The following is a 7,763-nucleotide window of genomic DNA, read 5'->3' as shown; positions in this document are numbered from 1 at the left end:
CTCTCTCTCTCTCTCTCTCTCTCTCTCTCTCTCTCTCTCTCTCTCTCGCACCACCACCCTTCGATCAGAGATATCGTTCCTTCTACGAGTGCGCTAATTAAAGCGCGCATATCGAAACGAGGCCGTAGTTCGATCCGCTCGTTGGCCGATTTATAATTAACGGGGAGGGTATGGATCGTTGATTCTTAACCGGAGATATTCAGAATAATGTATCTTCTTTGCTCGTAAATTTTACACCGAACAGCCGATTTTAATTAACTTCCTCGGAATTGCTGAACGCTGTACTACATCTACCCCAACTTCAAGGTTATTTTTGGATATGAAATAATCAGTTTTAATTAATATAGAAATTTAATTCATTTTAATTCAGTCCCGTAAATATTCGTGCCCTCTGTGTCTGTTACAAGAATTCGTCTCAATTGAACGAACAGGTTCGATGTCTCCAAACAAATGTTTCATTATAGATATGTACGTGAATAAACATTACACGTGTGTAATTTTTATAATGAAAAATTTATTTGAAAACATCAAACCTATAAATTAATTTCGACTTTATTCAATAACCATACAGTGTACGAATTATTTATGGGACTGATTGTATACGAAAGAAATAATGAGCAGTGGCCACCGTACCTATCAATACTTCACGCCTAAACGATTTAACCTCCGCGCGCACGTGCTAGCGGGCCGAAACAATTTATTATCGGTGTAATCGTAAATTCGAATAGTAAAGTCATCCGGCATGCCTATAAATACAAAATGATGTAAAATTGCCCGAGCTGCCGCGAGCGTGTTAATATCGGACCGCGAAACGGCAGGACGCCGGGATTTTCAGGAAACACATTTTCCCAGGCCCCGAACCGTGTATAATGCGAATTTTCCACGGACGATAGGCGCCGCGCGATTTTTAATTAAAACAAATTGCGTTATAAGTGGTCCGTCCCTGATCGGCCGCGGCATCGATATTTCGAGGCTGGTTTACCCGCTAATATTTCCGTCGGCGCTCGCCATCAACACCGTGCGAGCGGAAAAAGTTCTCGATTACCGTCCGGATTATCGATGGATTTGTGCCGAGCAATTTGTACGCCGTGCGCGTACACGCGGTACGTTCGCTGGATATAGGATATTTTTCAGTCGAGTTGCCCGCTGCTCGAGGCCAGACATCGAGAGCGCGCGCAAGCATCGAGGCAAGCGGTTCGCGAGCACGGAGTAATTGAGAGTAATTTTGCAAGGCCAATTTGCTGGGGAAATTTAAAACCAAAAAATTTGTCCCGACAACCCCTTCCCTCCCCCAGCCGCCCCCCCCCCCCCCACCCTCACGGTCGTGGATATCGTCGAGTAGCAAGCCTAACCCCTTCCCCCGCCCTCTTATCTCTCCCCCAATCCCTCGCGAAACCGGCATTCACCTGCATCATCGGGCAAACCTCGTTTCCCCGATGTAATTCTATTTTCACGCAGCCCCGGCGATCGTATGACTCGATTTTTCCACAATTTCCACGGCCGGCGAGGATGACGGGGGCGGGGAATTTCAATTAAATTACTCGCCCGTCTCTATTTCTCCTTCGCGCCGTATCCAGTCGACCAATCGACGGGGCGAGGAAGGAAAAAAATAACACGTTCCCCGATTACACTCGCGTCCATCGGATGCGAAGCGGTGACGAAGTTTTCGTCGTTTGCTTTTAATGGCTGCGCGTCCTCTCGCCGCGCTCTCGCGAGATTGCCGATGATTAATCAGCCCTGGCAGCCCCATTTTTAGGCACGTAGCACGCGACGACGATTACCCCTAAGCGAGACACCGTTTCCATTACATTTTGTCCCTCTTCTTCTTCTTCTTTTTTTTCTTTTTTTTTTTATTATTTTTTTTAATTCGTCCGACGAATCGCTTCGAACGTGGAACACCGATTACCGGTCGATGACTTTCGCCAGACGAATTGCCACGGATAGACGCGCGGAATTAATTCCAACGAAAGCGATTACTCTTTCCCTGGGTCTGAAAAATGTAACGCGCGTTGTAACTCCGACGAGTGAAATCGCGAAATTGGGGAGGAAAACGAGGAAGAAAATAGTACTAATAAATTGAACCGCAACCTTCCTCGCCGTAGGGTTGAGGTGAAATAATATTTTCCGTGGGCGATGAAAATGAAAGAACACATTTATCGAATTCATTTCGAAGCACAAACTCGATACTGTGTGCCATCGCAATATTTCTAACTCGGGTTCGATTAAAAAACGGTTGGGCGAATTAGAGACTAAACGTAACATGAAAAGAAGTCGTGTATCAAAATCGAATCAAGGATGGATTTAAAATACTGCAAACTCGGTATATTATTCATAAACTACCCCCTCAGAGCTGTCTACAACTGGATTAAACCGAACTTCCAGGAAGTAGAATTTTAGGAAGTTGTCAACGAAATCCCCATGAAACAAAGGCGAAAGAAAACCGTTGTCTGAAAGAAACGGCGAACCTAAGCAAAACTGTTTCCCTGAAGTTGGATCGGGAGGGTAGCAACAGTTGCATGCGAGTAAAATTGCGAAGTTACCTGCTGGAAAGCGGGCACGACTGCAGCGTAGACTCTCGGCGTGGGTTGACGCCGTGGGAATCCCCGGAGAATTGACGTATGACGTAATGCCGAAGGTACGTCGAGCGATACTCTTCTCCCTGTCCTTCCACTCCGAACCCTCCGACGCAACCCCTTACTCGCCACCTCCACGGCGTCCTCTGGCACAACGGCGATGTACGCGGGGACAATGGTGTACGCCAGTAACTACTGGTGGGCTCTGATTTTCTCCCCCGATGCATCAGCGATAAATGCATTTAGCTCGAGAACTGCATAGCTTGCTGTCGGATTTTTCAGCCCCGCTTCGCGCGGTTTTCACGCAGAGACGCAGCGCGAGCCCGCCTGCGCGCTGGCTCTGTTGTACAGTCGAATGCAGTTTCCAGCGGCAAAGTGAATTAAAAATGCGTAATCGCGATCCCCGGGAACAGCGTTATTCCGCTGCAGTTGGCACAATTTTGCAGTTGTACGCAATTTATTTCCTGATTGGTCCGTCTCGGAGACGGGCAGTCGCAGGGGCAAAAATGCACGCGAGCAAGTAACGGCGACAACCCCTTTGGGGCGTGTTACGCACGCTCGATCGGCGTTCGTTCTACGCGTCTCCCTACTTCCATGCATCCGATATGTTTCTATCACCGCGAGTGGACGTCGTTTCGTCTTTGTTTCGTCCCACGAAACAAAAGGAACGCGCAATTCCGAACGATTTTCACCGAGTATTTAATTTACGTGAGGCAGAAAGGAATTCTCTGCGTGGCCAGGTATCGCCGTGGCGAGCATACACGGAAGCGAGATAATTAAAATTTAGCTGTAACGAGGCACCTGCTGGCCTGCTTGAATTTCGCAATTTTCTCTCGGACGTCCTCCTCTTTGTCGTCGTCGTCTGTGTTTCCCTGAAATCCTAAAAATACTCCTATCAACGACGACGGACGTTGTTTCGCACTCCATCGCGCGACGAGAAACGGCCCGCGTTTCGTCGTTGAATAGAATCGTTGTTACGCATTGTTGGAAAATTAAATACGGAAACCTTATGAAAATCTTGGCGAATTCCATGATTTTCTGGCTTCGCGAAACGTAAAATATACGTCCGGTAGATGGACGACGGTTGCAGGGTTTCCGAAAAAAAGGAAAGAAAAGAAGAGAGGGAATAAGGATAAAAGTTCTGATTGCTGGAACCGGATGGGCCGAACGCTCGAGGGGAATCGATGATTATATGTATGTTCTTCAGCTTCCTGTTATTTCAATTCACGAGCGGACCCTTTTTTACGCGTGTATCAGATTTCAATACATCGAACGTCGCGTCTTCTTTTCTTCTCCGGATATCGACTATTCTTTTAATCGAGATATGCGGAATTTATGTTTACACGATACGGTGCACACATTCTGTTATTGCAAGTAGATGGTCAATCTTAACGCGATTGATATTTTAATAACAATTTTAGTTGTATGAAATTGCATACCGATACGATAAGCATAAAGGAATTAAACGATTCAATTGTATATTCGAGTATAACATATTTACATATTGGTGAAATCTAATAAAGTAACCTCTATAATTTACGTATTATTGTCATAAAATCTTGACGTTACATTAATACAAAATATTGATACTAAGGAGGAATAATTGAATAAAAAAAGTTTGGAGATGCCGGGGATCGAACCCGGGGCCTTTCACATGCAAAGCGAACGCTCTACCACTGAGCTACATCCCCACTTCGAGGTCTGAGGAACTTTATGCGGCATAATACCGATCATACTTATGCGACACGTCGTCGTAATAAATAACATCCATCTATTCGTAAATCACAATTATTACCTTATTTGCATAAAATACTACAACTAGAAAACACGTGTCTTTATTTTGCTCGTATTTCGGTAAACATCGTTATTAGTCACGATATACCCAAGCGTACATTGCAATTGATTTCACAAAAATTACCTCGTGACTTATGACACGTAATTTGCGTCACGTCGTCGTATAGCCTATATAGAGACCTGTTACTCAAACTATGAGATGCCCGAACGTAAAATCGATTATCATCTATCGCAATTGCGGGGCATTACTGTTATGCATCCGCGTGGGGTTCGAGTACGTGCTGAAGAATTACGAGGGTGGCTAAAAGTCACCCCCCGTCGCGTGACTTATGCACCGCCTGCCTCTAATGAAGATCTATTGCCCGGTGCAGCGTCACTTTTATCCTTTGCACACGTTGCTCGCATTTTTTCGCGTCTCCTTTCGTCTCGAAAAGTCCCTGACGTGGATACTATATTTGCACACAACACGAGTCAACGACATTCTGTTAAACTTGAATTAAGAACAGCTTTCAACGTGAGATCCACTCTGCCCGACAAAAAAGCAAGAGCTTAAAATTTGTATTTGCTACCCAAGTACTTTCTTGTATGAATTTTCAGCACCTCCGAGCTATAATAGTGACAGCGAAGGTTAAACTTGAATTAAGTACAGCTCTCAATATGAAATCCACTCTTCCCGACAAAAAAGCAAGAGCTTAAAATTTGTATTTGTTACCCAAGTACTTTCTTGCATGAATTTTCAGCACCTCCGAGCTATAATAGTGACAGCGAAGGTTAAACTTGAATTAAGTACAGCTCTCAATATGAAATACACTCTGCCCGACAAAAAAGCAAGAGCTTAAAATTTGTATTTGCTACCCAAGTACTTTCCTCTATGAATTTTCAGCACCTCCGAGCTATAATAGTGACAGTGAAGGTTAAACTTGAATTAAGTACAGCTCTCAATATGAAATCCACTCTTCCCGACAAAAAAGCAAGAGCTTAAAATTTGTATTTGCTACCCAAGTACTTTCCTCTATGAATGCTCACCACCTCCAAGCTGTAATAGTGATGATGAAGGTAAAAAAATGCTGTGAAGCGACTGAACTCAAAAACTGAAATTATGCAAGCTCATATTTTCCTTTATAATAGTTCAATAAAACAATGAATGTATAACATGATTGTTTAACCGAGTGTAGAGAATTTCATGCAGAAGTAACCATGGTCTATGTACCAATCTTTCAGCAGGTTGCCATTATGCATTAAACAGTAAAAGTGAAAGTAACCATTCTCTATGTTTTCGAAAGGCCAAGATGTTTATGCACGCGATACAGAATGGAGGCCTATAATATGTATATCTCGGTGATTCCATGGAGGAGAAGGAAGGAAGTCTGTGGGTCGCACGAAACTGACAATGACTCGTTTTACCAGCTAAAGGAACTCGGTACCTGCAACGATTCATTACGTGTTGATGCATTCTTTATAATTATGTATGTAGCAGTGTTGTTAAACCAGTCTGTAACCCGAGACGCGCTACGAGTGGAAAGTATCCGTTCTACCTTAGTTCTAAAAACGACTCTCCATTACTTTTCTTTACGTGTGCTTTCGAGTATATCCACTGACGAAAAATTCGATAGTTTAGATACGTCCGCGGAATAATGAAATTGATCAATCACGAGATGCTCGCTGTACAATATTTTCACCCCGAAAGTCAATATTTTACGATAACGCAGGAACCCGCAATTCGATATCCCCCTTTTAAATTTTCTGTATGCCTAAAAACTTGATAAATCGTAACCCGACACGTGTAACGTGATATTTTGGAAGCAGACGAATAAGAACGGGTATTCTTATCGTATAAATCCGAGTATCTCCCTCTTTGGAAGACCAAAGGCAAACAGTAATGTGAGAATGATAGCGCAGTGTTTTAAAACAATATGCCCGGGCGGTTCTTAAAAACACGCTGAATTTTGGACGCCCCGTCTGCTTTGATACGTAGCTCCGGTATCAAAATTTTCCAGTCGCTATTCATAGTCGAAAAATACCTGAATATTTCTTTCGACAGCTCTGTTTGTCGCATTATAAATGATCAATAACCATAAAATTTCGAATGAAATTTTTCTTTAATATTTTTCACAGAAAAATTATAATTTCATTTAGGACTATCTTTCATTCTTGAGACCGTTTCATTACTGAAACAAAAAATAGTTACAGTGTCAGGGCCACTTAAACTACTTTTCTGCATAGTTTCTTCCTATTGCATGGACTATGGCTCGATAAATATTGTATTATTCCTCTACACCGAAATGTTCCAACGTAAATCCTGCGAATCCTTTTCGCGCTAAACCCTTTCGCTCCCCGAACCACCGACAAAGCACCTTCCGAAACATCCGCCGTCTTTCGTCTAACGCGAAGTAATATTAGTCTCGAAGTCTTAATCCTTAATTTTCCAAGTCATTGCCTCGCCCCCTGCAGACTTTCGTCTCGACATACTTTGCGTCCTTTGTGAGTAACAATTAGGCGATATTAATTCCCCGAAGCCTAAGGAGAGGCGCCCAGAGGCACACGTCCTATTATACTTTAACACCAGAAGCGGACTCCCGTAAACATTCTTTTAATGCCTCCTCTCACGGCATGATCAGGATGGTACGAGCTGAGCACGGTTAGGATGAAAGGAGACGGTCTCTCGCAATTAACAGGCCTAATTACCAGAGAACGGCCCGGTTGGCCCTGAAGGATCGCGACCCCCCCAAAGAACCGGTCGTGCATATTTTATTCTTAGTATCCTTAAGTCCACGATGAATGAAAGAAATAATCCCAAGATAACGCGACTCCGCTGCCGGGTGGTTCCTGTTTACACGAAAGTAACCTGCAGTAGCCGTGGCGGAGAGCCTCTTTGTACGCTCGTTCGAGAAAAGTTCTCTGTAAATACGGTCCGTCTTGGAGTTTCCATTCGGTATCAGCGCGCTCGGCGGTCGTTTCTTTACACACGGAAGATAAAGCGGAGAAATCGTCGAAGATACGTGGATAACGTGTATCTGCCGCGAGCATCGGCACTGACTCACACGACCGTGTGTCTATTCAACGTGACCAGATTTACTTAATCCCCCGAGCCCCATAGAAATCGTATTCCAGTCGGCGCGCCTCGCTGAAAAATAAACGCAAGCCGAACGCGCGCGAACTCGGTAACAACTGGAACGGCTCGTCGAGGTGATAAGAAACGTTTCCCGAGGAATAGAGACGTGACATCCGATTTCGCGATTGGACGTGCCGTATGCTAAGCAGAACTCCCTGTTTTTTTACGATTGGTTGCCCACGGCCGATATAAACGCGCGAACGACGTCCCATAAAGACCTCCTACAGCGTCAAGTGTCGGCAGCCGCCTCGTCGCAATTACGTATTCGTTATCGGCTCCTTATC

General features: G+C 44.3%; 1 non-coding gene across 1 annotated transcript; it reads right to left on the bottom strand.

Annotated features, from left to right (window-relative positions):
- Positions 1–4,192: 4,192 nt before the first annotated feature.
- On the bottom strand, positions 4,193–4,264 carry Trnaa-ugc (transfer RNA alanine (anticodon UGC)). The gene has a single exon. It is a non-coding gene; the product is annotated as a tRNA-Ala (tRNA).
- Positions 4,265–7,763: the final 3,499 nt, after the last annotated feature.

Source organism: Hylaeus volcanicus, chromosome 3 (genome assembly GCF_026283585.1).
Source record: "Hylaeus volcanicus isolate JK05 chromosome 3, UHH_iyHylVolc1.0_haploid, whole genome shotgun sequence".
Taxonomy (NCBI): Eukaryota; Metazoa; Arthropoda; class Insecta; order Hymenoptera; family Colletidae; genus Hylaeus; species Hylaeus volcanicus.
This window is presented reverse-complemented; position numbering and strand designations above follow the sequence as displayed.